This window comes from Lepus europaeus, chromosome 5, assembly GCF_033115175.1.
Source record: "Lepus europaeus isolate LE1 chromosome 5, mLepTim1.pri, whole genome shotgun sequence".
NCBI classification, from domain to species: Eukaryota; Metazoa; Chordata; class Mammalia; order Lagomorpha; family Leporidae; genus Lepus; species Lepus europaeus.
This window is the reverse complement of record NC_084831.1, coordinates 152,823,978-152,846,395: the sequence shown is the minus strand read 5'-3', so window position 1 is coordinate 152,846,395 and position 22,418 is coordinate 152,823,978. Positions and strand designations below refer to the sequence as shown.

General features: G+C 45.3%; 1 protein-coding gene across 4 annotated transcripts in view; it reads left to right on the top strand.

Annotated features, from left to right (window-relative positions):
• Window positions 1-7,677: 7,677 nt before the first annotated feature.
• The window catches only part of RALGPS2 (Ral GEF with PH domain and SH3 binding motif 2), a 183,134-nt gene continuing 168,393 nt past the window's right edge, over window positions 7,678-22,418 (top strand). For 2 of the 4 annotated variants that reach the window (XM_062192965.1, XM_062192961.1), the window contains exon 1: window positions 7,678-7,772. The gene's annotated coding sequence lies outside the window, so the exon portion shown is untranslated. Of the gene's footprint in view, window positions 7,773-8,623; window positions 8,645-8,728; window positions 8,749-22,418 lie in introns of those variants that run through there. The other 2 variants (XM_062192963.1, XM_062192962.1) reach the window with 2 other exon arrangements.

Here is a 22,418-nt window from a genome sequence, read left to right as displayed (position 1 = left end):
CACTGTGGTATGGTGGGTTAAACCGCCACTTAGGATGCCCACATTCCAGATCAATATGCCTGGGACTGCTTCTTGCTTCTGCTCCGGATTCAACTTCCTGCTAATGCACCTAGGATATAAGAGATGCAGATGATGGGCCAAGTACTTGGACCCCTGCAACCCGCATGGGGAGACCTGGATGGAGTGAACCAGCAGATGGAAGATCTCTATCCACCCCTCTCTCTGTGTCATTTTGCCTTTCAAATAAAAATACATATATGCATACATACATACACAAATCTTTTTTTTAAATGTTGTAACAATATCTACCTTTCAGGGACATCGTGAGAATGAAATGAGATGACATCGATGGGGTATTTAGTGTACTGCCTGTCATAAATGCTCAGTAAAAGTGAATTCAGAGATAGCGACTGGGAGTGTGCTCTCCGAGCGCTTATCATCTATTGGAAGATATAAGAAATGCATGAGCTGATAAAACTTAAGTCATTATATAACAAAGTGCTGGGGGCCGGAGCTGTGGCACAGCGGGTAAAGCTGCCACCTGAGCTGCCAGCATCCCACATGGGTGCTGGTTTGAGTCCCGGCTGCTCCACTTCTGATCCAGCTCTCTGCCATGGCCTGGGAAAGCAGTAGAAGATGGCTCAAGTCCTTGGGCCCCTGCACCCACGTGGAAAGACCTGGAAGGAAGCTCCTGGCTCCTGGCTTCAGATCAGCGCAGTTCTGGCTGTTGCGGCCAACTGGGGAGTAAACCAGCGGAACAAAGACCTCTCTCTCTCTCTCTCTCTCTCTCTCTCTCTGCCGCTCCTCTCTCTGTGTAACTCTGACTTTCAAATAAATAAATATAAAAAACAAAAAAAGCCTGCCAAGGTGACCAGGGTTCCCAATGGTAACCTCAGCAGAGATGCACAGGCAAGTCTTAAGTCAGACCCGAGAGAAAATCTTAGAGCAAATAGAGACAAATCACAGAAAAAAGGTGTGCAAAAATGATAGGGGCTGGCATTGTGGTGCAGCAGGTAAAGCTGCCACCTACAGTGCCTGCATCCCATATGGATGCCAGTTCAAGCCCTAGCTGCTCCACTTCTGATCCAGCTCCCTGCTAATGCACCTGGGAGAGCAGCGGAAGGTGGCCCAAGTCCTAGGGCCACTGCACCCATGTGGCAGACCTGGAAGAAGCTCTGGGCTCCTGGCTCCCGGCTTCAGATTTGCCCAGTCCCAGCTTTTGCAGCCATTTGGGGAGTGAACCAGTGGATGAAACATCTCTCTCACTCTCGCTCTCTTTCTCTGCCTCTCTGTAACTCTGCCCTTCAAATAAATAAAAAATCTTTAAAAAGCAATGATAGGAAGAGGTACCTATGCGGTGATTATGAGGAACAATGGATGTGTTTTGAGAAGTCAGAGAATGGTTGGACTTGTGTGCAGAGTGGGGATGAGGTAGGCGTGTAGGGTAGACTGACGGTATGGCAATCCCTGGATACCATCTTAGTAAACCACAAGGCTCAACTGTGGATTTTTGGATTGGGAAGTGAGACGGATGGGGATATGTGACACAATGAAATTAGCGGTGTAGGAAAAGGCGTGTAAAGAAAAATGTGGAGAGTGGCTAAATCTGTGAGATCAGTTAGGAGTACTGAGCAGTTAGGAGCAGTGGCCCCTCGCTGGAATATTTTCCCAGTCTTTGTCTTTTACAACATTGACATCTAGGAAGGATACAGGCTCGTTTTAAAAAGCAAAACAGCCGGCGCTGTGGCTCAACAGGCTAATCCTCCACCTTGCAGCGCCGGCACACCGGGTTCTAGTCCCGGTTGGGGTGCCGGATTCTATCCCGGTTGCCCTTCTTCCAGGCCAGCTCTCTGCTATGGCCCGGGAAGGCAGTGGAGGATGGCCCAAGTCCTTGGGCCCTGCACCCGCATGGGAGACCAGGAGAAGCACCTGGCTCCTTATCCACTCTGCCTGTCAAAAAAAGAAAAAAAAAAAAAAAAAAAGCAAAACAGAGAATTCCTCCTTCAGGGTTTACCTGCTATTTCATTAGATTCCTTACTTCCTCATGGATGTGTGTCTTTGGGGAGTCATATCTGGGGACCAGTAAAGTGCATTCGTCCCTCATGTGCGATGTGAATTGTGCTTGCCTGGTGAGTGCCTGTTCCAGTTTCTCCAGTGCTTACTCATTCCTTCCTTGCAAGTAATGAGACGTTTGTGGGGAAACACTCACTGACCGTGCAAATACCCTGCTCCTCATCAAAATCCTTCCCACATTTAGATCTGTAGATGGTCTTGCCTTACCCAGTCTCCAACATCGTAGTTGGAAAATGATGATTCTCTAGCACCTGCAGTCCCTTGACATTCTACCACAAGCAAGAGATCTCCTTTTTCTTCATTTATTTTTATCTATTTATTATTGTATTATGAATTCCTGTTTTTATTGTTTTTTTTTAAAAAGGATTTACTTATTTATTTGAAAGTCAGAGTTACACAGAGAGAAGGAGAGGCAGAGAGAGGGAGGTCTTCCATCCGCTGGTTCACTCCCCAGTTGGCCACAAGGGCCGGAGCTGTGCCAATCCGAAGCCAGGAGCCAGGAGCTTACTCCAGGTCTTCTCACGCGAGTGCAGAGGCCCAAGAACTGGGCCATCTTCTACTGCTTTTTCAGGCCATGGTGGTGGAGCAGCTGGGACTCAAACCAGCACCCATATGGGATGCCAGCACTGCAGGCGGCGGCTTTACCCGCTACACCATGGCGCCAGCCCCTCCTGTTTTTCTTTAAAAATTCTAACCTGCTTTGAGATGCAGGATATATGGAAAGCAAACTACTGTGGTGAACATTACTGATGAGGGCCCTTTCCTCCCATTATATAATGGAAGTAGAATACAGTAATAATTCACTTGTCTGGAAAAAAAATTTGCCTAAATGTAATTATCCAAAATACAGAGGAAAAATGAAGGTAGGAGAATGGCCTTTATACTAAGTAAATGCACCCCCAAATCAGAGTTCTTTTAGCATTTTGAAATGTTATATATTTGCCCACCAACAGCAGGGGCTGGGCCAGTATGAAGTTGGGAGCCAGGAATTCGACCCGGGTCTCCCATGTGGATGGCAGGGACCCCACACACTTGAGCCATCACCTGTTGCTTCCCAGGCTCTGTGTTAGCAGGAAGCTGGAATTGGAAGTGGAACTGGGACTTGAACTCAAACACTCTGACATGGGATACAGGTGTCCCAAGAGGTTGCACCAAGACATACCTTAACTCTTGCACTAAACTCCAGCCTCTGTTTTAGTGGAAAAAAAATTTAATCCATGCATAGTTTTTTCATGATATGCATTTTCCATGAGTTTTTTAGAGATCTCTCCTATAAATTCAAGAACTGTTTCTAGGACTTCAACACGAAAACCTTCGTTATCCAACTCCTCCCTGCCCTTCCTGTCAGACAGACTAGCCATTCCGGAAACTATCTTTAAAGTTAATATTGAAAAGTATTAGCGTATGTAAATATTTATTTACACACTAACTACTCTCTTCAAGAGTTGATCCAGAGAAACATTAATCATTGTTAAGTAAATAAATCCCTGCTGAGTCACATTCAACATGGAGCTGGACTGTGAGAAGTGACTTCACAGTAAATATAAAATGCAAAATGCTCCTATTTGAACAGACCGTTGATCATCTTTGTCCTTGTATCTGCAGAGCAGTGGCGTGTTTCATGACTGAGGGTCATGGCAGGTGCTTCTTGTACCTTCCTTTCAATTTTCTGGAGAACGTCCCCTTATGTACGCTTCCTCTCAAAGTGAATTTTGGGTATGTTACTTGTCTACATTATACATCAGAACACTACAAACCTAACTCACACATTTTTTTCCTCCAAATGTCCAGCTATTACAAATATTCAGGAGAAAAAAGGAGATTAAAGTTTAGAGAAGTAGGCGCGGTGCTGGGGTGTGCTGGTCCTGAAATGTTGGTTGTAACAGAAGTGTTTACTGAAACAAGCAGCTTTGGGAGCATGGTGGTTTGATTTTGTTTTGTCAGCTGCAGCACATTGACTGATCTGTGCATCTGCTTTTTTGCCGTGGTGGTCTCTTGTCTTTGAACTGTGTGTTCTATATCTAAATTACCTCCTTGGCTTACCCCCTTGGAAGTAATTTTGATGGAAAGTAATAAAACTGTTACATAATGGTGATTCCTCTGAAATGACTTTTAAGCATATTGAATTCTCATTGATTTCTATTTTCTATAATGGCATGTCTACTTTATACATTAGCACTTTGTTATACCAAGACTGCACATTTCTTGTCTTTTGGCAAAAGCAAAGGGAACCCATAGAATGACTTACAGAATTCAACTTTGATAAAAGAGCTCTGGTAAAGACAGCGTGGTACCCAGCCTCCTTAAGTGTAAAAAGCCCTTTCTTTCACTTACACAGCAATGGATGGGAAGGGACAGTGACTTTGTAAAATCATTCCCATGCCACCTCAGCAAGAAACAGGAACTGAGAATGACCTTTCCCCCATACTTTTATATACAAATTCTTCATCTTACCAAGTTTGGGAATTTCAACTTAACACAACTCTTAAGGTAAATAAAAGTATTATTTTACAGATTATCAAGATGTGAAATAGATCTTGGGTAATTAGTCAAAACTTAGAAACTCAGTGGGCAAAGAATTTCACATATCTATGGCCTAATTCACGAATCACACGATTTTTTTCTCTTCAAAGTGTAAATGAAGGACCTAGCTTTGCGGTATAGCAGGTTATAGCCTCCGTCTGTGATGCCGGCATCCCTGGCATGCCAGTTCTTTCGGTTGCTCCACTTCTGATCCAGCTCCCTGTTAACATGCCTGGAATAGCAGTGGAAGATGGCCCAAGTGCTTTGGCCCCTGCACCCACGTGGGAGACCTGGATGCAGTTCCTGGCTACCGGCTTTGGCCTGGCCCAGCTCTGACCATTGCAGCCGATGGAAAGTCTCTGTCTCTTCCCCCTCTCTCTGTTAAGTCTGACTTTTAAATAAATAAATCTTAAAGTCCAAATGAAAATTTCACTGCTTTTACAGTAAACTGTAAAAATGATTGACAGATGTAGGGACACATGCTCATTTATATGAAAACCTAATTCAAATTTAAAGTAATTGCAAGACATTTACCCAAAATAAAATTCCCTGTTCTTACTTTTCTTTCTTCTTAAGCACAGTTAAATATTTGTCATAATGGTATATATACACAAGAGCACTTAAAAATGGTTTATTTTGCAGGGGCCAGCTGTTGGTGTAGCAGTTAGGATGCTGGTTGGGACATCTGCATCTCCTATCAGAGTGCCAGGGCGCACCTATGCAGGCAGCAGGTGATGGCTCAGGAGGTTGGGTTCTTCCCATGTGAGAAACCTAAATTGAGTTCCTGGCTCCTGATTCTAGCCATTGCAGGCATTGGGGAAGTGAACCACAGAATGGGAAATTTGCTTAATTGTAAAAGTTTCTGGAAAATGCACATTATGGAGAAAACTAAGCATGGATTTCCAAATTGTTTTGTACCAAAAAACCCCTGATCTTTTAATTCCATTTTTCCATGATTTTTTTTTTTTTTAATTTTAGCTTCCATATATAAAGGAGAACGTATGGTTTTTAGTATCTCTGTGTCTGGCTTATTTTACTCAACATCCTGTCTCCCAGTTCCAGCCATTTTTGCTGCAAATGATGGGATTTCATTTTTTTTTTTTTAAAAAAGACAAAGAGTTACAGAGGAGAGGCAGAGATAGAGGAGAGAGAGAGAGAGAGAGAGAGAGAGGGTAGGAGGGAGGGAGATCTTCCATCTGCTGGTTCACTCCCCAAATGGGTGCAACATCCAGAGCTGAGCTGACCTGAAGCCAGGAGCCAGGAGCCTCTTCCAGGTCTCCCACGTGGGTGCAGGGGCCCAAGGACCTGGGCCTTGTTCCACTGCTTTCCCAGGCCATAGCAGAGAGCATCTCCCACTGCTTTTCCAGGTGCATTAGCAGGGAGCTGGGTAGGAAGTGGAGCAACCAGGACTCAAACCAGCAGCCATGTGGGATGCTGGTATTGCAGGCGGTGACTTTACCTGCTACACCATAGTCCTGGCACCATTGTTTAAAATAGCTGAATAATATTCCATTATATATATATTTTTTTCTTCATCTGTTCATCTGTTGATGGTTGATTCCATATTTCGGATATTGTGAACAGTGCTTCTATAATCCATGAACTTTTTGAAATACTGTCATATAAATAAAATTGTTGTATGTATTATTGTTGGCACCCAGCCAGCCATCTTTTCCTTAATCTTTTGCTAATACTGAAAGGCTAAACACTTTCTCACTCAGTAGGAACTAGATGGGTTTTTCCCCAAGTGCTAATTCTGCTTGCCCATTGTTTCTTTGGGAACTAAAGCAATTAACATCTGAGAGAAAACTTCCTGTGTACACAATATATTTCCCCACTTTTCTCTAATAATTTTTTTTTTTTTTAAAGTCTGTTCTCATTTGAAATGTTTTCTGCTCCCCCTCCTCTTTGATCTCTCTGCTCCAAGGGATTTTGTGACTCAAGACTTTGAAAGTAAGGTGAGATAAAAATGAAGCATGTTGCCTATCCTTGTTGTTTTTTTTTAAGATTTATTTACTTGAAAGGCAGGGTAGTCTTGCATCCATTGGTTCACTCCCCCAGATGGTGGCAACAGCTGGAGCTGGGCCGATCGGAAGCCAGGAGCCGGGAGCTTCTTCTGGGTCTCCCACACAGGTGCAGGGGCCCAAGAATTTGGGCCATCTTCCACTGCTACATCAGGCCGCCGCAGAGAGGTGAACTGGAAGTGGAGCAGCCGGGTCTTGAACCGGTGCCCATATGGGATGCGGGCACTGCAGGCAGTCGGTTTACCCACATCCCTGGCCCCATCCTTGTTTCTGTTCTTGCTCTTAACCTACCTTTGGGCGGGGATGCTCTAAGGCAGTGGTCCTGCTTGAGAGGTCGAAGGCTATGCTGGCTGCCCTACTAACCGTCGTGACTCAAAGGAGAAAGGGGCAGTCTCCATGTGGTAGAGGAATCCCTGGCCCAAGGGGACAGGAACCAAACGGGAGCCACTGCGGGCCTTGCAGGTGTTTGAATCAACGCGGGTCGCTCCGCCTGGCGCATTCCAGGGCCTGGAGGTCACCAACCAACCGTGTCTCCAAAGGGCCTGAGGACGGTGGCGGACAGGCGGCTCCCTCAGAAGGGTCAGCCGGCCTTCCGGGGCGCCCCTTCCCGTGGGCGGCCCGCTGCGCGACCCAGCACGCGGAGCGCGATTCCGGCCGTTTGCTCCCCAGGCCGAGGGTCGTGCCCTGCAGCGCGCGAGGCCCAGCGTTCCCGGACGCGGCCCTCCGGCTGCACGGCGGGGCAGGGGCTGCAGGCCGCCGCCCCCGGGGCGGGTGCACGGCCGGGGCCCCGCGCGCGCCGAGGAGGGGGCGCTCCACCTGTCCGCCCCCGTGCGGCCGGCCGGGCCTCCCGCCAGCAGCGCGCGGCGGCGCCTGGGGCTGCGCGCGCAGGGAAGACCCCCGCGCGAGCGCGCCCGGCCGGGGCGTGTATGTGCGCGCGCGCGACGCCGCCGCCCCGCCCCCGGCGCGCGCCCCCGCGGCCCGCTCTCCTCCCCCACCCCGGCGCGGACGGGGTGGGTCCGGCTCGCTCCCCTCCCCCGAGCGGCGGCGGCGGCGGCGCTGAATGAGAGACGCCGACTGCTCGCCTCAGCGGCGGCGGCGCGGGAGGCCGGCGTCGTCTTCCCGTCCTCCGGGGCGACGGCCGCGGCGGCACAGGTCGGTGTTGCGGGGCCGCGGCGGCGGCGGCGCGGGGAATGGCGGCGGCGGCGGCGGCTGGGGCGCTGCGGTGCGCGGGGACCGGGCGTTGGGGGCGGTGGCGCTCGGCGCCGCGGCGCTGCGGTGCGCTGAGGCCGGGGGCGCGGCGACCCCCGACCCGCCCGGCCTCGGCCCGCGCGGCCCCGGCGGCGCCTCAGCCCCCTCAGGTGAGCCGCGCCGGCCACACCCCCGCCCGCAGCCGGCGGCCGCCGTGACCTGTTGCGGAGTCGCCCGGCGGGGCTGCGTCCCGCGCTGGCCTCGGGTGGGGGCCCGCGGCCGGGAGCCGGGGCCATGGGAAAGCTGGGGGGATTCCGGACGCTAACAGCCGGCACGCCATGGCGGTGTCGGGTTCGGTAGGCTCGTAAACACCGTGCTCGGGAGGAGCCGGGGCCGCGGGTGAAGACGTGCTGCTACCTGCGGAACGGCGCTGAGTTGCCCCCCTCCACCCCCCCGGAGCCCCGTTCCTGGAGCCCCGTGCGGTGTAGACGGCAGGCCGGCTCCGGCGTCCGTGGGCGTGTTTGGGAAGAAGCTGCGAGCTGATAGGAGGCACCTTGGTGCGATTGCGAATTGGTGGGGGCCGGGAGGGGTGAGGAGGAGGAGGAGAGGGCGCTGATGGCAGTGTCGCCGCGGCTGACGCCTCCCCGAGAGCTGAGAAGTACCCGGTGCCCTGCGCGTGGAGACCGCGCGCGGAGGGGGGCCGCGCCGTGGCCTGGATTTCGCCCCCCGCCCCAGCCCGCCCGGAGCGCCTGGTTGCCTCTGCGTGGACTTGGGGGTTTTTCTGTGTTCACCAGCAGGCTGGCTCCTGCTCAGACCTCTCTGAAGACGACCATCAGGTTTGGTTTGGGGGGAAACTTCAAGACACGCGTGCAGAGTGTTGCCGTGACACAGAGCCTGGCTTGCCAGCCGTGGAGCCTGTCCCGCCCCGAGGATTAGGCTGGTACGGCCGCGGAGTCGTGCATTTATCAAGTGGGTTATGTCCACCGCTGGACCTTGGAGCCAAACAGGATTGTATTTTAATAAGTGAGACCCCTAATCAGTAGTCGTGACGTTTATCATGTGGCTCCCAGGATTTGGAATATAACCTCTTGGTAGCCAGATTTAAAGAGCAAATGTAAGGCCATTAAATGCCATTTCGAATAAACAGTTTCAGTGTAATTCATTAATTTTCTCCATTTTCTCTTTTTAAAGTTGACATAATTTTGAGTTGATAAGACTGCCTTGTCCCCATTACATTGCAGCTTTCATTGAATTAAGGGATCTGAGCTTTCCAAACACTCTGCATGGGCTCTGGAGTCGTTATTGTTTGCTTTGCCTAATTATTCCAGGTTGCAACAGAAATTTAAAGCCAGAGCTTGCGTTATCAAGTTTGAAAACTACTTTTCTGACATTTATTTGTGCTGTCAGAAACAAATGTCCTGAAAGAAAATATAGCTATAAAACTGGCTTTGTGAATCAGGTTCCCATGTATTTGTGTTTATTGAAATACCTAGTACTTACCTTTTTCAGTTATGTTATTACACTTGAGATGGCTTGTGAGTAGTGAATGATGGATACATAGATTATATTGTTCGGTTGCAACATAAAACATTTAAGCTTTTGTCCAGAGGCTCGGTTCATCCAATCCTTCTATACACAGTTATTGAGCGTTGACTTCCTGCTGGTTAGTTCCTTCCCAGTTGGGGCTACAGCAGAGAGAAAAAGGTCTTAAATGGTAAATATGTTAACTTAAAAGTTAAAGAAGTAAAAACCCCTCTGATTTCTTTTTGCTTTTTGAAATATTTATTTATTTATTTGAAAGAATTATCGAGAAAAAGACAGAGAGATCATCCATCTATTGGTTCACTCCCCCTATGACCCAAAAGGCACCCAAAGGCTGGTGCTATGCCAGGCTGGAGCCAGAAGCTTCATCTGGGTCTCCCACATGCGTGGCAGGGGCCCAAACACTTGGGCCCTCCTCTGATGCTTTCCCAGGCCATTAGCAGGGAGCTGGATCAGAAGTGGAGCAGCTGGGATATTAGCTGGTGCCCATATGGGACGTGGGCATCACAGGCAGTGGCTTTAGCCGCTATGCCACAGCATCGTCCCCGCTGTGATTACTTTCTGGTTAAGGACATTGTTTGTTTTTCCGTCTGAGAATAGTAGAAATTACTACTTAGTGAACAAAAGCATTAAGGCAGTTTCAAAAATATGCTTGTGTTTATATACATTGGGTATCTGGTTTCTAAGCATACCACAGATAAACATTCTACCTGATGTCAGATGATGCATAGTTTACTTGTGGTTAAGCAGCTGTAATCTTTTGGTTATGCAGTTAAATGAAATCTTTGCTGAAAATATTCTCTTGGCACTCACTTGTTTATAAGGGAGTCAATTTTTCTTTTCATTTTGATAAAAATTTTGGAACTATCACCTTTTCCTCATTTGGCTGGCTGTGGGTGAACTAGGGACCATTCCTATAATTAATAAATACTGTTGTTAAAATCAGAAATGCTAACTGGAAGTTTTAGTTTTCAGTTCTGATTAAAATATGACAAGTATTGGTGTAGTTCTTTCCAGATAACAAAGCACTTTTTATGTATTATTGATACCTAAGTATTTTGTTGGTTCTCTTTGGCAGAGTTGTTGCTAATTAATGGTGACCTTCTGTGGTCATTATTATTTCTATTTTAGATGCAGAAACTAAGGTTTGGAGATGATAATTTCAGCAAACATCAATAAGCGAGCAGTGAACTCAAACCCCAGTGGTAGCTCTTGTTAGAATGTGATACTCAGGGAGAGATTATCATATTCTTAGAATTGTATCTCAAACTATATTGAGTGAAGAGAAAAATGAATGTATTCCATTAACCTGTGGATTGTTTCCTTCAATGTATTTCAAATTCCCATTGGTTCTTCTTTAGTGAGAATTCAGGTTGGATGTGATAAATCGTAGTACCTTGGAATTAATTTGGGATTTTTCTCTTCAGTTTTTTAAAACTTTTATTAATATAAGGAGAACAGATTTCATGGATTTCATAACTACAGTTCTGATAACCAATCTTCCGTCCTTCCCTCCCTTTTCTTTTCATTGATTTTTTTTTTATTTGACAGGTAGAGCTATAGTGAGAGGGAGAGACAGAGAGACAGGTCTTCCTTCCATTGGTTCACCCCCCAAACGGCCACCACGGCTGGAGCTGCGCTGATCCAAAGCCAGGAGCCAGGTGCTTCTTCCTGGTCTCCCATGCAGGTGCAGGGGCCCAAGCACTTGGGCCATCCTCCACTGCCCTCCTGGGCCACAGCAGAGAGCTGGACTGGAAGAAGAGCAACTGGGACTAGAACCCAGCGCCCATATTGGATGCTGGCACCGCAGGCGGAGGATTAACCAAGTGAGCCATGGCGCAGGTCTCTTTTTTCATTAATTTTTGCAAAGACATAATTTTAATCTACACTATACAGCTTAATTGACCACTAACCATAATATTTAGCAAGTAAAAAGTAGACCACAGTTCCATGGGAGTATAAAAAAGGGCTAAAAATGACAATATTATCACAATATGTCCATTTCATTCCTATACATTTTTTTGTGTTCTATATTAACTGCCACATATCAGAGAAAACATATCTGTAGTTTTGAAACTGGCTTATTTCACTAAGCATAATGGTTTCCAGGTATGTCCATTTTGCTGCAAAAGACAGGATTTCATTCTTTTTTATGGCTGAGTAGTATTCCTTAGTGTGTATATATGACATTTTCTTTAGTCATCAGTTGATGGGCATCTAGGTTGATTCATATCTTAGCTATTGTGAATTGAGCTGAAGTAAACACATTGGGTACAGATAACTCTTTGATATGCTGATTTCATTTCACTTGGGTAAATTCCCAGGAGTGATATGGCCGGGTCATATGGTAGAGGTATTTTCAGATCTCTGAGGAATCTCCATTCTGTCTTCCACAGTGACTGGACCAGTTTATGTTCCCACCAACAGTGTTTTAGGGTACCTTTTTCTTTCTAACCTCACTAGCATTTATTGTTGATTTATGTATCAGAGCCATTCTATCTGGGGTGAGGTGAAACCTCATGTAGTTTTAATTTGCATTTCCCTGATGACTATTGATTCTGAGAATTTTTTTCATGTGTCTGTTGGCCATTTGAGTTGCATCGTTTGAAAAATGCTTGTTCATGTCCCTTGCCTATTTCTTAACTGGATTGTTTGTTTTGTTGTTGAGTTTCTTGAGCTCTTTATAGATCCTGGATATTAATCCTTTATCAATTGCATAGTTTGCACATGTTTTCTCCTACTCTGTGAGTTGCTTTGTTGAGTGTTTCTTTTGCAGTGCAGAAGCATCTTAGCTTGATGTAATCACAATTGCCTATTTTTGCTTTTGTTGGCTGTGCTTCTGGGGTCTTTTCCAGGAAGCCTATACCCATGTCTTGCAGAATTTCCCCCATATTATCCTCTAGTAATTTGATGGTGTCAGGTCATGAATTTATATTCTTGATTCATTTTGTGTTGATTTTTGTATCAGGTATAAGGTAAGGATCTTGTTTCATATTTTCAGTGTGTATAGATCCAATTTGGGGATTTTTGGTTCAATAATGTCTTGAGCTTTTGATCTAGGAAAACATGAAACTACATAATAATAAAACATTGACATTGAAAATATGTGACATCTGCCTATTTCGAGTAGAGAGAAAAGTTTGGAGATAGTCAATAGCTAGTTAGAGCCACAGGAAAGGTATGTAAATATATATTTAGGGATATGACAGTGTTCATAGGGCTTAAGTTGAGGAGACACAGCAAAATCTCTTTTCCCTTAAGAGAATTCTTGGTGGTGGCTCTTGAATGATACATTTGCAAGGTGAGAGTCTTAAGAGGAAGCTCTCACCTTGAACTTAATTGATACCCTCCGTTATTATACTTCCATGACTTTATCAGCTTTTCCTTCTTAGTTTGGTTTTCTTTGTTGTGCTTGAAGATACCTTCTATTTTTTCTTTTAAAGATTTATTTATTGGGGCCAGCGCTGTGGCATAGTAGGCTAAGCCTCTGCCTGTGGTTCTGGCATCTCACATAGGCAGTGGTTCGTGTCCTGGCTGCTACTCTTTGAATCCAGCTCTCTGCTTATGGCCTGGGAAAGTGGTGGGAGATGGCCCAAGTGCTTGGGTCTCTGCACTCATGTGGGAGACCAGAAAAAGTTCCTGGCTTTGGATTAGCGCAGCTCCAGCCATTGCAGCCATCTGGGGAGTGAACTAGTGGGTGGAAAATCAATCCTGTCCACTCCCTAGACTGGGCCAGTCCAAAGCCAGGAGCCAAGAACTTTTTCCAGGTCTCCCATGTGGACACAGGGGTCCAAGCATTTGGGCCATCTTCTGCCTTCCCAGGAGCATTTGCAGGGAGCTGGATCAGAAGTAGAGCAGCCAGCACCTGAACCAGAACCCATGTGGGATGCCGGCATCACAGGAGGTAGCTTAACCTGTTACACCAAGGTGCTGCCCTTAGGAGAGCTTTTCTGAAAACCCTGCTGGCCTAACAACTCTGTCACAAACTGTGCCCTGTCTTGCTTTATTTTTTTTTTTTTCACAGCACTAATTAATCTGACACTGGGTGTACATTAGTTTATTTATCTGCCTCCCTTTTTGAATATAAGCTTCATGAGGGCAAAGATTCAGTTTTGTTCACTGTTGTCTTCATGGCGCCTTGCAAAGCACCTGACCTACAGATGATGCTTAGATGATGCTTAGACATTTGTGGGGTGAGTGACTTAACCGTTGGGATTTTAAACTAATATTTGACCTTAAGCAGTACAGCTGTGCAGTTAGAAAGAAAATCGTGCCACAAGGCTTATAATGAAATCCCTAGACTCTGTCTCCCCTCACCCCTTTCTCATCCTCTCCCTGGCCCTGCTGTCAGTCCAACCATTTGTCAATGCTTCCAGTGGTGTCTTCTGATGTTTACTTCTATATTTTCCAATAACATTTGGTTTTTTATTGATTTCCAGTCAAGAAAGCGTGGTCCTACCGTCCTATTTGTTTTTCAGTCTTAGAAATTAGCTATTGGTATCCTGTTGTGGAAGATGAAACTATGCTTGAGGATTCTTAGGCCTCCTTGAACTTCCTTTCAGTTTGTCTTTCCAACATAGCTATATCGTGCTTTTGATTAAATCACTGTGTTCATTGTTCGCAGTACCATGGCTTTATAAATATGCTCACCATTGAAACTTACAGTGTACTATGATTATATTTCTTGGAGTTAAATCTTTTCTGTTTTTTTCTTTCCTGCTTGTCTCTGGCTATTTTTTCCCCCTCTACAAGCTGTCCAGTTATCTTCAAACACACCAGGGAACTGATTATTCAATTAAAAACAAATAGAAAAGCCCTTGTGAGCTCTGTATGTTCTTACTCAGAACTGCACCATCGCTGTCCCGTTACACTGTGCAGCTGTAGGTTGTGACATGCCTTTATCATGGTCGTGAGAATTCCTTGCCTTTTTCCTCTGTTGGAGCCTATGGTCTCTGGATCCATGTCTTCCTCCTTCTTGATTTACTCCTTTGTTTTGGTGATATGCAAGCTTTGTTAGCTCTCTAGAGTGGATGGTATGGTGAAATTTTTAAGATGCTTAAGTTGTTGAAAATATTTTTCTCCTACCCTGATACCTGCTTGACATTTGGCTGGGTTATATACAGAATTACAAACTGAAAATAATTTCCCTTCAAAATATAAGGGATTGCTCTGTAATTGTCTAGCTTCAAATGGTTGTTGAAAAGTCTTAGGCCGAGGCCGACGCTGTGGCGCAGCATGTTAACACTCTGGCCTGAAGTGCCGGCAACCCATAGGGACGCTGGTTCAAGACCTGGCTGCTCTGCTTCTGATCCAGCTCTCTGCTATGGCCTGGGAAAGCAGTAGAAGATGGCCCAAGTCCTTGAGCTCCTGCACCCATGTGGGAAACCCAGAGGAAGCTCCTGGCTTCGGATCGGCACAGCTTTGGCATTGCGGCCAGTTGGGGAGTGAACCAACAGATGGTAGACCTCTCCTCTCTCTGTGTAACTCTGACTTTCAAATAAATAAATAAATTTTTTTTTTAAAAAAAGTCTAATGCTATTTGAATTCTTCATTGTTTTTTTCAAAGATTTATTTATTTATTTATTTGGAAATCAGAGTTACAGCGAGAGGGTGGGTGGAGGAGAGATAAAGAGATCTTCCATCTGCTGATTCACTTACCAAATGGCTGTAGTGGCCAGAGCTAGGCCAATACGATGCCAGAATCCAGGAGCTTCTTCTAAGTCTCCCACATGGGTGCAGGGGTCCAGGTACTGGGGCTGTCTTCTACTGCTTTCCCAGATGCATTATCAGGGTGCTGAGTTGGAAGTGGAACAGCCGGGACTCGAACTGGCATCCATATGGGATGCCAGCATCACAGGCAGTAGCTTTACCCACTACGCCTCAGCGCCAGCCTTGCCTGAAGTCTTTATTTTTTATGTGTGACCTGACCTTCATATTTTTTTCTTTGTCATCAGAATGTCTGGTACGTCCCTGACATTTTATGTGTCTTGTAGGAAGTCTTCATTTCTTGTGCACACAACTTAGTGGACCTTTCCCCTAGCAGTGTCTGTGATTAGGGGGAGAGGAGAGTTAACGTCGTGTCAGCAGCCTCTTTTCTGCACGGTCTCAGTAGTAAGTGTTTTAGCTAATGTGGGTAATACAGCACCTGTCACTGCTCCTCAGCTTTGTTGCTGTAGCGTGGAAGCAGCCACAGGCATTGAGGGCTGTGGATTTTTACCCCTGACCTAGGAGTAAGGAGAGTTATATAGAAATGGAAGAGAAGACTGGATATGTGGACAGAGACATGATGATGGTAGCTTGAGGAAGTTCTTTGAGTGTTTGTTTACCTAAGAGTATGGGACCCAGGGTCATCAGCTAAGAATAAGGAAGAGTGGGAATTTGTATTGAAAGTTTGAGAAGAGAGGGTAGTATATAGCATAGGCATCCATCAAAGAGTGAAAAAGTAAATAGAATAGGGAAATACAGGGTGATTGCCAGGCAGCACTAAAAGCTCCCTGGAGACAGATGATTCTGAACTTGATGTTCCTGACTTCAATAGGAATGCTTCTAAAGTTTCATTGTTAGATATGGTACTTACTAAGAATAAAAAGCATTAGTATTCCAAGTGATCTATTTATATTTTAAAATTTTGTTTTTTATTTGAAAGGCAGACAGGTCTTCCCTCTATTGGATCACTCCCCAGATGCTCTACATAGCTGGGCTGGGTCGGTTCAGAGCTAGGAGCCCAGATCTCAGTTTGGTTTTCCTACATGGCTGACAGGGATCTAAGTACTTGAGTCATTACTTGCCAACTCTCAGGGTGTGCACTAGTAGGAAGCTGAAATTGGAAGTGGAACTGGGACTCATGCGAGAGTTCTAAGTGACATTTTAACTGCTGTGCCAAATGCGCACTTTGTTTAAAGACTTATTTACTTGAAAGTCAGTGTTAGGGAGGGAGGAAGGGAGGGAGGGAGAGAGAGAATATTTTCCATCCTCTGGTTCACTCCCCAAATGGCTGCAATAGCCAGAGCTGGGCTTGGTTTGAAGCCAGGAGCCAGGAGCTTCCTCTGAGTCTCCTTTGTGGCTGCGGGGACCTAAGGACTTGAACCATCTTCCACTGCTTTCTCAGGCACATTAGCAGGGAGCTGGATCAGAAGTGGAGCAGCCGGGACTTGAACTGGCACCCATGTGGGATGCTGGCGCTGCAAGTTACACACTGTACCACAGTGCCAGCCCGTTTGTTTTTAATATGAGAATAAATGTGTTGAATTCATGAAGTGCTTTTTTTCTGTATTGATAGAGATGATCATACTTCCTTTCTCCATTAAACTGCACATAGGATTTATTGCATTAATAGATGATCTCTTCAGCCATGTTTGTCTTCCTTTTTTTTCTTTTTTCTTTTTTTTTCTTCTTTTATTTTCATGTTTGTCTTCCTGAGTTGAATCTCACTGAGCTGTGATCTAGTTGTTTATTACCCCCAAGGACTGAACTTGATTTGCCAGTGTCTTCAAGATGTTTAAAAACTATACTTACCAATGAGCTTTATGTTTTTGTTTTAGTTTCAAAGTTATGCTGACTTCATGCGATCAGTTGTGAAGCTTTCCCTTTTAATGGTCTCTGAAGTAGTCGTCTTTTTTTTTTTTTTTTTTTTTTGACAGGCAGAGTGGACAGTGAGAGAGAGACAGAGAGAAAGGTCTTCCTTTTGCCGTTGGTTCACCCTCCAATGGCCGCCGCAGTAGGCGCGCTGCAGCCGGCGCACCGCGCTGATCCGATGGCAGGAGCCAGGTGCTTCTGGTCTCCCATGGGGTGCAGGGCCCAAGGACTTGGGCTATCCTCCACTGCACTCCCTGGCCACAGCAGAGAGCTGGCCTGGAAGAGGACCAACCGGGACAGGATCGGTGCCCCGACCGGGACTAGAACCCGGTGTGCCGGTGCCGCAAGGCGGAGGATTAGCCTAGTGAGCTGCGGCGCCGGCCTGAAGTAGTCTTCTAATATAGGGTTTATATGGTCTGTGCAGGAATTTATATGTAATGTGAAAGATAAAAATAAAATTTCTGAAAGAAAGCATAGAACAGTATCTACATGAGTTGTCACAGGCAAAGATATTTTTAAACAGGACACAAACAAGCGCTAACCAGAACGAGAAGATTGATAAATTGTACTTCATGAAATAAGAAGAACATCTATTCATCAAGGAATAGTGTTAGGAGACCAGAAAAGCAAGTAACACATTGGAAAAGGTGTTTGTAATACTTACTGTCTGAAAGAAGACTTGTATCCAGGGTATAATTTTTTAAAAAAATACAAAATCAATACCAATATACAGGCAACCCAATTATAAAACAAATGAGCTGAAGACTGGAACAGGCATTTACAAAATGAATTGTCCAGATGGCCAGGGTGAAAAAGTACACATACTTTTCAAAGAACTGCAGATTAAAAGTACAGTGTGATATCACTACATGCCTATCAGAATGGTGCTAATGCAAAGGTCTGATAAGAAGGCAGAGCTCGTGTATATTTTGAGTGGGCTTGAAAAACTCTTTGGTAATATTTGCTCCAGCTCTGTGTGTGCACTGTGATCCACCATTTCCCTTTGGGTGTAGACCCAGTAGAAGGCAGTGTGTGTGTGCAACAAAAGACATTTATGTTAGAAGAAAAACAGAAATGATCTTATAACCCTGGAATAGGCAGAGGAATTTTAGACATGACACCGCAAGCAGGAGCAACAAAACAAAAAGCAGATAAATTAGCCTTCAACAACATTCAAAACTGTGCATCAAAGGATACTGTAGAGAAAGTGAAAAATCAACTCCCAGAATGGGAGAAAATAGATAACAAGTCATATATCTGATAAGAGACATGTATTTAAAACATAACAGAAAACCCTTAAAACTCAGTAATAGGAAGACAACTCATTTTAAAAATGAGCAGAGGCTCTGAAGAAGATATACACGTGGCCAATAAACACACAAAGAGATGTTTGACATAAATGTTAGCTATTGGTGAAATGAAATCAAAACCTTAATGAGTATCACTTCATACTACTGAATCAAAAAGGTAAATCATAAGTAAGTGTGCATGTAGAGAAATTGAAACCCTCATAGGCTGCTAGGCAAGTGAAATGATGCAGCTCCTCTGAAGATGGTCTGGCACTTCTTCAGGTGATTAAGTTCAGAGCTGGAACATGGCCCAGCACTCCCTCTCCTAGGGATGTACTCAAAAAAATGAAGACACGTCCCTGCAACAGTTTGTGCATGAGTGAGTGTGGCAGCGTTATTCTCAACTTAGATGACCATCAGCTAACCTGTGCTGTGTACATGAAGTGGGCTAGAGTTCAGCAATATAAAAGAGAAAGGACTGATACATGCTTATGACGTGGGTGAACTTTGTGACATTTTGCTAGGTGAAAGAAGCTAGTCACCAAAACCCACCAGTTGTCAGATTCCAGTCACTGGAAGTGTCCACAACAAGGACCAAACAGATTAGTTGTGGCTGAGGGCTGCAATGGAAGATGGAAGGTGATGAAGAGTGAAACTTCTCTCTGAGGTGATGAAAATGTTTGAAAATTAACTGGGGTGATGGCTGTACACATCTGTGAATATACTTTGTTTAGGAGAAAATTGTATGGTATGTGAATTATATCTCAGTAAAGCTGCTAAAAGTAGGAAGAGGGGCTGGCGTGGTGAGCTGGCTCTTGGCTTTGGCCTGGCCCAGCCCAGACTGTTGGAGCCATTTAGAGTGTGAATCAGTGGATGAACACTCTGTCTCTTTCCTTTTCTCTCTCTGTAACTGCTTTCAAGTAAATAATTTAAATCTTAAAAAAAAAAAAAAAAAAAAAAGATAGGAAGAATAGTCAGTAAAGTGACAACAGTGCCACCATATTTGGAAAAAACAAGATGCATAGTAAAGTGTAAAAATATTCCCTTTTTGTGAGGCAAACAGCAAAAGCCTTCTGTGTGAGTGACTTATAAGTGTAGAAACATGTTACACACCAAATGTAAACATTTGTTATCCGGTTAGGCTAAGGTAGAGAGAGGGGCAGAAAGAAGGGAAAAGATAAAGGAGAAGGGGTTGATTTAGAAACCCAGCATGGCCGGCGCCGCGGCTCAGTAGGCTAATCCTCCGCCTTGCGGCGCCGGCACACCGGGTTCTAGTCCCGGTCGGGGCACCGATCCTGTCCCGGTTGCCCCTCTTCCAGGCCAGCTCTCTGCTGTGGCCAGGGAGTGCAGTGGAGGATGGCCCGAGTCCTTGGGCCCTGCACCCCATGGGAGACCAGGAGAAGCGCCTGGCTCCTGCCATCGGATCAGCGTGGTGTGCCGGCCGCAGCGCGCCTACCGCGGCAGCCATTGGAGGGTGAACCAACGGCAAAAGGAAGACCTTTCTCTCTGTCTCTCTCTCACTGTCCACTCTGCCTGTCAAAAAAAAAAATAAAGAAACCCAGCATGTTGGTACCCCTGGGGGACAGGTTCCAGGTGCCCTGTGGATATCAAGGTCCAGTGGTGTCCAGTCCCTTTGGTGAAGTAGCACTAGTTACATATAACATGTGCACATTCCCCCCTGTGTTTTAAATCACCTGTGGGTTACTTTTAGTACCTAATGCAATGTAAGTGCTTATGTAAATAGTTTTTACCCTGTGTAGTGTAGGCACAGTGACAAGAAAAAAGGTCTGGACAGACACAGACATCACAGGCCTATCTACATAGCACACAAATGAGAAGTGAGGTGAATAGTGCTCGCACTGGGTGCTGGAGAGAGGCTGAGGGTCGGAGATGGTGGGAGACCACACCTTGCTTTACTTGTGAGTTCAGCATATTCTTAGTGTGCGGCCAATTCCTGTTTTGCTTTTTGGCACTTCAGTATTTTTTTTTCTTTGAGTAGTGTCAGTCTGCTGGTTGAATCTGTGGATGTAGGCCTGCAGATATGGAGGGCTGACCACTTAACAAGACTGTATGTAAAATATAAAAAGTGAAATGTTAGTGGTAGTTGTCTGTGTGGTGGGATAGCACATTTTGTTCTTTATACTTTCCTGGTTGTTTTTTTTTTTTTTTTAATGAATTGAAATATATTAAATAAGTTAGGCAGTTTCAAAAAGCAAGGCATGTATGGGAATGTCTATTTCAGTTTCAAGATCACTCCCAGCTGGAAACAACATAAGTGTCTCAACCAACAATGGATAAGTCATTGGTGGTATGGCCATGCGATAGACCACTTTATGTAGCAGTGAGGAACAGAGCTATAGCTGTACTCAGCAAACATGGATGATTATCACGGACAAGATGTCATAACAGAAGAAACCAGACACAAGGTACATCATGTATGAGTCCATCTACGTGAGTTTAGGTCAAACTCATCTGTGATAGAAGCAAGGTTGGTGTGTAGGGGTTGGAGCTAGTAGGGCAAGAGGAACAAAAGGGGCCTTGTTGGGTGCTGAAAAAATGTTCTGTGTAGCAAAAGTTCATTGAACATTATACCTTCGATGTAGGCACATTCTAGTTTGTATATATATGTGTATTTCAGGAAGAAAGTAAAGTAAATCAAACCAGGAAAAATGAATAAACAAGCAAAAATTTTCTTGTGCTCATATAAAATGTATACTTCTGAGGAAATTTTTCAATTTCTGTCTACTATTTTTTTTTTCCCCTAAGATTTATTTATTTATTTGAAAGAGTTAAACAGAGAGGAGGAGAGGCAGAGAGATAGAGAGTGAGGTCTCCCAGATGGCTGCAACGGCTGGAGCTGCGCTGATCCGAAACCAGGAGCCTCCTTGGGGTCTCCCATGAATGCAGGGGCCCAAAGACCTGAGCCATCTTCTGCTTTCCCAGGCCTTAGCAGAGAGCTGGATCAGAAGTAAAGCAACAAGGACTCGAATCGGCGCCCGTATGGGATGCTGACACTGCAGGCGATGGCGTTACTGATTATGTACCCACTATCATTTTTTAATAGTTGCATTGTGTCATGTTTTGTGAATTGTAATCAAAGCAGTCTCTTGGTGGATATTTAGGTTGTTCCTAGCTTTTGTATTATAAACAATAACAGAAAGTAGCTTTTTTAATACAGGTGTTCCTATACTTTTCTTACAGTTTCTTTTTGATGAATTCCTGTGTGTGTTAGCTTTGCTCTAACTAAAATACCTGAGCGGAGCTACTCAGGAAGGATGGTGACAGTTTTGGAGGTTCACAGTTCAGGATCAGCTGGCGCCCTGGGTCTGGTGTCTGATGAGGACACTGGATGACAGAATGAGAGTCACTTGGTGAGCGAGGAAGCAGAGAGAGAGAGCTAGGCTGAACTCAGCGTAACTAACCAACCATCCCCTTAAGGGCACACCCCCAGTGAGCTAAAGACCTCTACCTGGCCCACCTTCTAGACATAATGGTCGTATCAAGTCTCTACCCATCATCCATCAACCATTAACATTGATTAGCAATAATCCATTGGCCAGTAACAATAGGGCTTTGGGGTTTAGACATCTGATTGAATTAAGTAGCCAAATTCTGTTCAAACCATGACAAAGAAGAATTAGGTATTTGGAGGTTAAGTACATTTTCATACTTGCCATGCTGTATGTGTGTTTCTCTATACCCTTAAGAACTTGATTTGCTTTAAAAACTTGTATACTGATCTGCTGTGTAACAAATATTTTCTAATAGTTTTTTAAAAAATTTATTTGTTTAAAAGGCAGAAGAACGTGATGGGGGAGAGACAGAAAGAGATCTTCCATCTTCTGGTTCACTCTCCAAAATGAGTGGTCCAGGCTGAAGTCAGAAGTCTGGAGCTCCATCTGGGTCTCCCAGTTGGGTGACAGATGCCCAAGTGCCTAGGCGGTCATTGCTGCCTTCCCAGGTGTGTTAGCAGGACCGAAACAGAACAGCTGGGGCTGGAACCAGAACTCCAATATGTGATGTCAGCAGAGGGTGGCTTACACACTTCCCGACCACTTTCTCATTGTTTTAATTTACTTTTTTTTTTTTTTTTGACAGGCAGAGTTAGAGAGAGAGACAGAGAGAAAGGTCTTCCTTCCATTGGTTCACCCCACCAAATGGCCGCCACAGCCGGCGTTGCGCCGATCCGAAGCCAGGAGCCAGG